Source organism: Monopterus albus, unplaced genomic scaffold (genome assembly GCF_001952655.1).
Source record: "Monopterus albus unplaced genomic scaffold, M_albus_1.0 scaffold29.1, whole genome shotgun sequence".
NCBI classification, from domain to species: Eukaryota; Metazoa; Chordata; class Actinopteri; order Synbranchiformes; family Synbranchidae; genus Monopterus; species Monopterus albus.
In genome coordinates, this window is record NW_018127909.1 from 1,411,070 (window position 1) to 1,420,900 (window position 9,831).

Here is a 9,831-nt window from a genome sequence, read left to right on the forward strand (position 1 = left end):
GCGCGGGGTGAGTAGCCAATCCCGGCTGGCAATCGGGCGAAGGCAGGGTACACCCTGGACAGGTCGCCAATCTATTGCAGTCTATAGCTGATTACCTTTTACCGATCCGCCTGTCAATCTCCCGTTCCATCCTTCCCTCACTCGTGAACAAGACCCCAAGATACTTGAACTCCTCCACTTGAGGCAGGAACTCTCCACCAACCTGAAGGGAACAAGCCACCCTTTTCCGACTGAGAACCATGGCCTCAGATTTGGAGGCGCTGATTCTCATCCCAGCCGCTTCACACTCGGCTGCAAACCGCCCCAGTGCACGCTGGAGGTCCTGGTTTGATGTGTCCAACAGGACAACGTCGTCTGCAAAAAGCAGAGACGAGATCCCTGCCTTTGATTCGGGGCCCCTGCCTTCGATTACAGCCAGATTCCTTTAATTCAAATTATAAAATCACTGCCTGCAATCTGTTAGTTTAGAGGATATGCAGAAATTCGACTTGTTAAATGTTGCACCCTGCACAGAGCTAACCTAGTCACAGCTGTCTTTTTTTTTTTTTATCTATTACTGAGCAGAGAATGAAAAGTGGGGGTAGGAGAGGCAGAAGATGGGTGACAACAAAGTGAAGATGTAAAGAAGACTATCATAACTGTGCTCATTTTAAATGGAAAAGTCAAATATGTGTGTCATGTTGTCCACTGAATTATTGAAGGACAGACTGTGTGCTGAGGTGGAGAGATCTCGCACTGGGAACCTCGGCCTGAATGAACACAGACGGGCACACATATAAATACTCCATACATGTACACACCAACCCCAAAGGTCTATACCTGCCTTATAAAATCTAAAAACCCAGGCAGAAAAGTTTAACAGGACAGTGTGTTATCCACTTTGAAGATTTTGTTGTTGCTGTGTAAATGTGTGTGTTGGTGAAATTTATGGTTTAAAGCAGTAGTTCCTCAAAACAGGATCAGGACAGTCTAGGGGACAAAAGTAGGGGTTATTCAGATTAGTCAACTTCACCAGGCAGAATCGATGTTTTCTAAATGATGTCAATTAGCCACTGACCATGTGATTATCACTACCAACAGCACTACCTGATTTAGCGAAGGCTGTCAATGCAGTGCAGCAAACAGTCATTTTCATGGAAAAATGGCAGGAACAATTGGGCATAAAGGCTGACTGCCCAGTCAGGTGGAATTTTTCCACGGTCATGCTTGAGTGGCTGTTAGCTGTACAGTCTGTCCTCATCAATGAAACTGTCACCAAATCAAGTGTTCAAAAGTCTCTAGCCATGAAAGCGTCACAGTGAGAACAGCTTATTTATACTAATCCTAAAAAATCTGTTCTTTCTAATGGAGTTATTTTATCCCCATTCTATTTGACTTACAACACAAGGCAGTGTTGTTTAGTTTCTCCCCTTCTCTTCGCGCTTGCCGTGGAACACTTAGCTGAGGCAATTTGTAAATATCCAAATTTTATAGGTATTCAGATTGGCCAGACAGCCCACACGTTAATGTTATATGCAGATGACATATTATTATTGTTTTTGTCTGAACCTTAACATTCCATTCCTTCCTTGTAATCATTTATCCAGAATTTCTGGATATAATGTAAACAGGACAAAATTATAGGCATTACCCTTAAATCTACAACATGTAGCTTTTTTTCAAATATTTTTGTTGTAGAAATCTGCTTCAAAACTTGTCTTAATATGGAGAAGTGCCTCCTCTGGCCCAGACTCATTGAACAGCAGTGCAGAGATATTAGCTTCTAAAAGGTTTTGAGCAGGACTTACCCTTCTAAACAGCCCAAGATTTTCAGTTATTTCTGCTTGATCATAATTTTATAACAACAAATATCTGAAGAGCTGGGCATAGCGTGGTGACGGGTATCAGGTTGTAGTAGAGCGTAGTGGAGCAGGGAGAGGGAGTGGTGGGTGGAGCAGAGTGGATTGATTTGGATTTCCATGCTAGCGCTACCTTAAGTTATACAGTATACTGTAGCTTTAACAGCAAACTGCCTACAGTCTCTCTTTCAGCTGGGATTTTTTTATGGCCTGAAAAGGGTGAGAAATATTTGGGCATATTATTCCCTACTTCACTACAAAAATTGATAGAGTGCAATTTTGAACCCCTGCTCACCAAACTTCATACTGATACAGTATTGAACATTGGTCCCCACTTTTTTGTTCTATCTGGGGAAAAGCCAATATCATTAAAATAAATTGTGCTTCTAAATTTAACTACCTTATCCAGGCACTTCTGAATAAAATTTTTCATTTATATTTCAAGTAGTTTAATCCATCCATCCATTATCTATACCTCTTATTCCTGTATAGGATTGTGGGGGGGCTGGAGCCAATCCCAGCTGACATTGGGCGAGAGGCAGGGTACACAAGGCAGTCACCAGTCCATCACAGATGTAATTTGATAATTTGTGCAATAATTTTTTTTGGAATAACAAACATCTGAAGCTGAGACTCTAAATTTCAGAGACCAATTGATTGTAGTGAACAAGGTAGCCCAAATTTGGCACTATATCACCTGACATTTAGAGTAGGACACCTGGCACATGGTTCCTTGCTGCCTTGGTTGAATTTATAAGGCACTTGTGACTCTAGGAATCCTAGTGATTTAATAATAGCTAAATTGCCATTAAACATAAAGGCTCAACTGTAATCACTCATTTACAGTGGGTGTGGAGGAAAGTAGGTGTCACTTTTAAATTCAACACCTGTCTTGTTTCAATAGCTGGGATTTGGTTGAGCCGGAACATTTGTATCAATAAGCCCCACTTTTTGAAAGATATATTATTTTAAAAAGTATTAGAGTTTTGGTGAGATCTTTCTGACGACAGGTGCTTGGAGTAATTTCATAATTTAAAGCAGTGGTATGGAATACAGCAGCATCGGTTTTGGAGGTACAGGATCCTTGGTGACAGATCTTTGGCTTGCCCCACACAATCCCACCTATTAGTGGATACTTTACATTACATCTTAAATATATCTAGCACAGGCCATGAAGCTTCTAAATGCTATAATATGCTTTTATTAACGATAGACCTCATCCCTCAGATGCATATCCACATCCACAGATGCAATCTTAACATGCAGAGAATGACTGGAAGACCATTTACTAATGTTAAACCACATCAACCATTTATTCAATTTAAGATTATAAAAAGGGTTCATTGTAGAGTGGATCTAGTTGAGGATGCTAGATGCTGGCAATGTGGGGAGGATGGGGGCACTCTGCAGCATATGTTATGAAGCTGCTCATGGCTGCAAGTGTTTTGGTCCAATATTCACACATATTCAAATTATTATAGGCAAGAGTATTTTTTTCACCCCTAGCTTATTGATATTGGGCAGCCCTGCAGCTGTGGATAATATACCAGTCTCTCAGGCAAGCTGGGTCCAGACTGCACTAATGTTAGGACAGAAAATCATTGTTACAGACTGAAAGTCTCCCCTGACACCCTTAGTGACACTTTGGTTCACTGAGATGGGCAAACTTGCAGCTTTAGAAAAACTTTCTTACCGATTACTTAACAGGATGGAGTGTTACTTCGAGAAGCAGGGGAACTATCATGCTTTTTTAGATAGAGTTCAAATATCCTAGCTTACCATGAAATAGTGATATTTTGTTATATTCAGAAATCCATTTACTTGCCTAGTAGACTATTATTTGACAGTAATGGCTGAGATATAGAGATGTCTGGGACTTCTTGCACATTATACTGTAGCTAAATGCCCCCGCCCCCACCCTTTTCCCCCTTTATCTTCTTTTTCATATTTGCTTACATATTACTGTACATATACAGTACAGTTTTATATTGAATATTGTTATGTTGTCTTTCTTTGTTTATATGGCAATGAGATGTTGTTTTTGTGTGTGTGCAGCCCTTGGTAGGATAGGTGGTATAGATAATGGATGGATGGATGTTTTCTGTTTTGTGTAACAATTTCTTTTTTTTTCCTAGTAAAATATAGAATTTTTACCTCTCCAGGCTTTTCAAAACTACTGAAATGAAGTACAGTTCAGAGTAATTCATAGATGTGTAGAATCTGTACGACACTATCACTTTCTTCAGTCGTACCCAATTCATTCCTAATCTGTCACTAAGCGACAGAAACCACTAACGACTCATTCAGCACTCATTACTTAATCAGTAGTCACTGTTTTTTTGCCACTCAAGTAGGCTGCATTGGGGAAACTGTAAAATTAAGAAACCCACACTAGGGACTAAAAGTCTGCATATCTTGGGGATTTTTTTCACCGTTCTTTATTTTTTTAAATGTGTCAGTCCTAATTCCCAATATTAAGTGAAAATTGCTTAATTACACAATCAAAATATTCTTAAGTTGTGAAATCCATCACAGTGAACATTTAGTATCACTATGTATAATATTATAGGTGTCTCTTTCAAATCTGTGACCTACAGTGTTGTAGTTGAGTCCCCAGTGTTCAAGTCTTGAGTTGAGTCTCAAGTCACCAAAGATAATTTGAATCAAGTCTGAGTTGAGTCCCCATTAGGTAGGTACTTTATTGATCCCACAGTGGGGAAATTACCTGAGTCAGACTGATCAAGGTCTACTTTAAACACAGTTGACACAGCTCTCACCATAACAGAGTGCTGCGAGGTCACGCTAGACTTTCTCATTGTCCGTCATTTTGATGGACAGGGTCATAAAAATTCTGTCATAATTTATTATTACCTATTTTATTTTCTTTTTTTTTAATGATGAGACATGTTTAATAGCATTTGTCATTCATTTTCAGATCATTTTTTAAATAAATTTATGGAACAAGCAGCCACTTTTTCATGTCAACACCATAAAGCAGGTGACCTTTTTTTTTTTTTTGGCAGTGACAGCAAAGGATGTTAAAAATACATGTGTGTGAAACAAGCAAATATGAACATTGCAATTTTACTAAACTAGACAATTACCATTAAAATATGAACAACCCATTTACAAGAAGGTAGGCTAACTGAATTGGACTCAGCTGACACACTGTAGCCTGCTGAAGAGGTCACTAGGCTTCTCATGGTCCTTAAAATTTTGATCAGAAAACTGAACCCATGCTCTGCTGCCACGCTAGAGACCGGACATGCTCCACTTCAGCCAAAGGTCTGAAGGTGGGAAACATTTCTCTCTGGAAGTGATTAGAGGTTCCCATAACCTGTAGCCTATAACCTAGCTTTAAGTTAGTGTAGATTGCCCTCTGTGTTCTAATCTGCCAAAATGATTGCCTATAGATTTGTCTGTCATTGCCGGCCGGGATTGGCTCCCCGTGACCCCGCTCAGGGAACAAACGGTAGAAAATGAATGAATGAATAAAAAATAAATACAAAAATAAAAGCTTTTTAAAATCCATCAAAAATGAAAATATTTGGTTAATGGAACATCTTGTGTATGGCTCAGCAACTTGATACATAAAACTCACTTATAGAAAGGCAGAGTGTACGTTGATGGATACAGCGGCTACAGTGTGGTGTGAATGAATGAACAGGTTTTAATATCAACATCTTATGCCAAATTATTATAGCCTGTTAAAGAAAAAAATAGAGTCCTTCTATCCCACTTCGGAGTCCGAACGCAGTCAGTGCGTGAGTCTGAGTCATCAGTGCTCAAGGCCGAGTCCAGTCACAAGTTTTGAAAATTTGAACTCAAGTCGGACTCGAGTCCAAGTCCTGGACTCGAGCACTAAAACACTGCCTACAGATGCCAGGAGAATTTGGACAGTAGTATTTGATGCTGCCTGCCAACAGCAAATGTAAGAGCTCATGCCAAGGCGAGATGACACTTTTCAGCACATGCCAGTGACATGTATCATCACAGTCACACACACAAGTGAGTGGCCTGTATGGTGCTGAGTATATCAAGCAGGAGAATCACTGGAAGGACCATATTTATTTTACCAGAAGCAAATAGGGAGTTCTTGACAACTACTGTACATGTGTGTGTAAACAGTCCTTACACACACAATCCTCAGTACAGTGAATGCATCAATGTTTCTTCTATTGAGATTAGAGTGAGAACATTTTGTACTACTAACTAATGTAGTGACATTATCACACAAACACACTACAGCAACAAGATGACTTTATTTAATTCATGGTTTATGTTTTTCAGGACAAGCCATATAAAGATAAGAACAAGATTAACTACATTCACAGTCCCGTGAGACTCATGTTCATTGTGAAAAAAAAAAGCCTGTTATACTAAGTAGATCAACATTGAGGTGCAAAATTATTGCGTAAATGTAAAAAGTGAGCAGAAGGTGGTGTCAGAATAAAGAATTAAACAAAAAAGTCACACAAATAACCAAACCAAAGTACAAATAAAACTTTTGAACCGATCATAATGTTAAAGTGCCATCAAGAGCTTTCAAAGAACATGAATGTTTGCAACCTAAGCAATCTAATCTGCTAGTGTTGTTGCAGGAAAAGTCAGGGTGTCCTCAAAACCTGTAGAGCCATGGCGCTAATGTGGCTAAAAATGAAAAAAGCTGTGCAGAATACACAAAATGTATAGATGCCATAGATGACTGAGACATTATGAATTAAACACTTTCTATAAAATTGTATGCAAGTTAGTTATCCATGATACACATTTTCATACATGCATAAAACATAAAAATGCAAATGAAAAAATATAATATAAACAGATAAGGTGTAAAGAAAAATAAATATTAGGTGCAGTAAAAAAAAACACACAGTTCCTCCTTTCCTTTGTAATTCCTACATTTTGACCAGCCTCCTCACAAAACCAAAAACATGAGTCCTACAGTACATGATCATTCACATTTTCTCTCTCGCTCTCTCTCATTATCTCGTAGGAATAAGAGAATGTTTCAGTAAAATATGAATTAATACCTTCTCCTCTGTAAATATTTAACACCACTTAAACTTACAGCTCCCCACCGGGCCTCAGCGTAGAACCGTCTAGAGACTGAGGGAATGGAGGGAAATGATAAAGGGAAAAGGCACAGATTAGCCCCAGACTCAATTAACTTAAAAAGCTAGCTCTGCGGTGTCCAAGGAAATCATTTTGAGTGAATAAACACATAATGCTGGATGTGCTGTTTGGTAAATAATGTGCATTATATGTATTTATATATAAGTAAGAGACTGAGAGCGAGTAAGAGAAGTGAGGGGGAAGGAAAAAACACTCTGGAAATGTCCCCAGATGAGCACCTCGGAACAAGCTGTGTGATTTGCAGATGCATGGGAGGCCATGGCTTCTACTATCCCTTCCATTACTTGATAATGTTAATTGCAGAGGAATATGTGGAGGGGGTTGTTTTGATTATTCATAAGGTCCATATAGAAAAATGTCTTCAGTTCAACCTTCACACCTGGTTCAACATTTGAAGAAGTGTCATTCATACGCATGTTCTGCCTGAGAGCTGTGATGTCGAGTGAATTATGCAACTAACAACACAACTGTAGAGTGTAAAAAAAAACATCACATTTTTGTAAGTGATAACTGGTAAGAACTTCTAATCAGGTTTCTCTCTGCTTCTGTGAAGTTATAAACCAGTGGGAGGCAAAAGAAACAATGATTTATCTGAAAAACATCTTAAAATAATGTGTGGGCACAGCATTCAGGGAAAAATACTGAAGGGCACAAGTATGAAGGAGTGACAGCTTGCATGCAAACAGCTGGAAGGACTTTCACCTGCAGCTCATAATAAGAGTAGTCTGAGCCAGCAATTTTAATTTGTTGGTTATTGTTAATAAATCATGACACTATTTTGATACCCAGTTTTGCTTCACACTCAGTCCACAGATTGCAGATTAGATGGCTAAACAATGAGTGCAAACTCAAGAAACTGCAGATCCATGTGATGACTCTGCAGGATTGTCACTAATAGCAACCCCTTTTCACAGTGCCATGTTGTTTGCACCCCATCATTTGATATACTGTCAGTATAAAAACATCAGTTATAGCTCCCTTAAGCTTTTCCTGCAAGTAGTTTATCATTATTACCATGAGTGGAAATCTATATATCAGCCATCACTAAATGTAATATAACTTGTGAATTGAATTATTAAAGTGATAAAAACTTCATTGTATGTACAGATACAGCTATGAACTATAGTAAATGAGTTTTCCAGATACAGATGAACTTTGAAATTCATCTGTATAGTAAAATACTGTTCTAATACTTGTCAGTGGCAGTGATTAAATCAGAGAAACATTTTCATGCCTCTTTTTTCATTTATATGATTTAATTAATTTAAGAAATTCAATTTTAATTTCTTTATTAAATTGAACAAAGTTGTGTCACGTCCGTGACCCGGGCCGCCCCCTGTACCTCGGTGGCAGGCACAGGTAGTTCCAGCAGCTCCGCCCCCGCACAGGTGAGTGTGCGTTCCAGGCGATGAGGCACACCTGCTCTCAATCATCGGAGCAGTACATAGGGTCGGCGTTGGTCCTCGTCGCCAGATTATCATATGTTGTCCTGCTAGTAAAGCCAGTTCGTGTTCATGTCCAAAACTCAGGATTATGGACTCTTTGATCTGTGCTCCTCACTGAACGCTGTGAACAGTAATTACGCTCAGTACTGTTGCATCGTTTTTTTTGCCCTTCTCATGCTTTAAAGGGTTTCTTTGGTTTGGACTGTTTTTCTGGGGACTTTACGTTTCCCGTTCTGGGTCGGCTTTGGCCGTCTTTTGTTTTTGTTTTGTTGTGTGAATTGCTCCTCCTCGCAGAGCTCCCAAGTGATCCTGGGACAGCACCGCCAACCCACGTCGCACCGCCCAGGTACCAGCGCTGCCTCATCGGGGAACCCACACACTGGACCCGGGATCTCTGGCACCAGTCTTCCCCTCCCTGGACTACTCCCTGGGCCTGCCGCGCGCTCAGCTATTCAGGTCCCCAGAGTGACTACCATACACACCTGCTGCGTGTTCTTAAACTCTCACTCTTTGTTCTTACTTAGCGAGCTACGCCTCTCATACACCCCGGGAAACAGTGGTCCAGTCAACCCAATGTGCCCAGCTGCCCCGAGATCAGCGGAAGAGACCAGCTCTGTTTTGTTTGTTTGTTTTTTCTGCGACGCATTAAAGACGTTTTTCCTTGTCTATCCTGGGTTCGAGTCTGCATCATTGCTGGGTCCAAAACCACTCAACACACGGTTTACCGTAACAAGTTGTTGTATGTTGTAATGCAGTTCTTGTATTATTATCTTGTATTATTTCAGTAATTTTTTTCTAGCTCTCCCTTGGATAAAGCAGTGACCCCCTTGAAAAGTACTGGCTTAAACACAGACATCAGTTCCTCTGCGGATCACATACGATATACTGTACAGCACGTATACTGTACATCGATGACCTGAAGCACTGTGATCCAGCTGGCTTTATATCCATTTCACATAGGGAAAGTACTGAAGTACATTTTGTGACCCAAAGTAAAATTGCTTTGGCCTCAAAGGTCAAGATGAATACACGGAAAGGGAAAAAATCCCAGGCATTCTGAGTGTAAAGGTGTGATGGAAAAAACCTTTAATAATACATGGATGACAGCAACATGTGTCAGCTAGAGGTCTTACGATGTAAAATGCAGTGCATTTCATTGTGAACATGCTCATCGTGAAGATATTGAAGGCTTTTTATCATTATACCTCTCTACTCCGAGTGCATTGGATTTTTCTTTTGGTTGTTGTCTTTATATCGACTCCCCAATGGTTGTGAGCTCTAACTGAGCACATTTTTCCTGGAGGCCTGTAGCGGATCATTGTGGAGAGACCAAAGTAGAATGAAGTGTAAGCCAGCCGGACAGACACCCGCTGGAAGCCATTCTACTGGAGTGGAACTTGAAGAGATCCCAT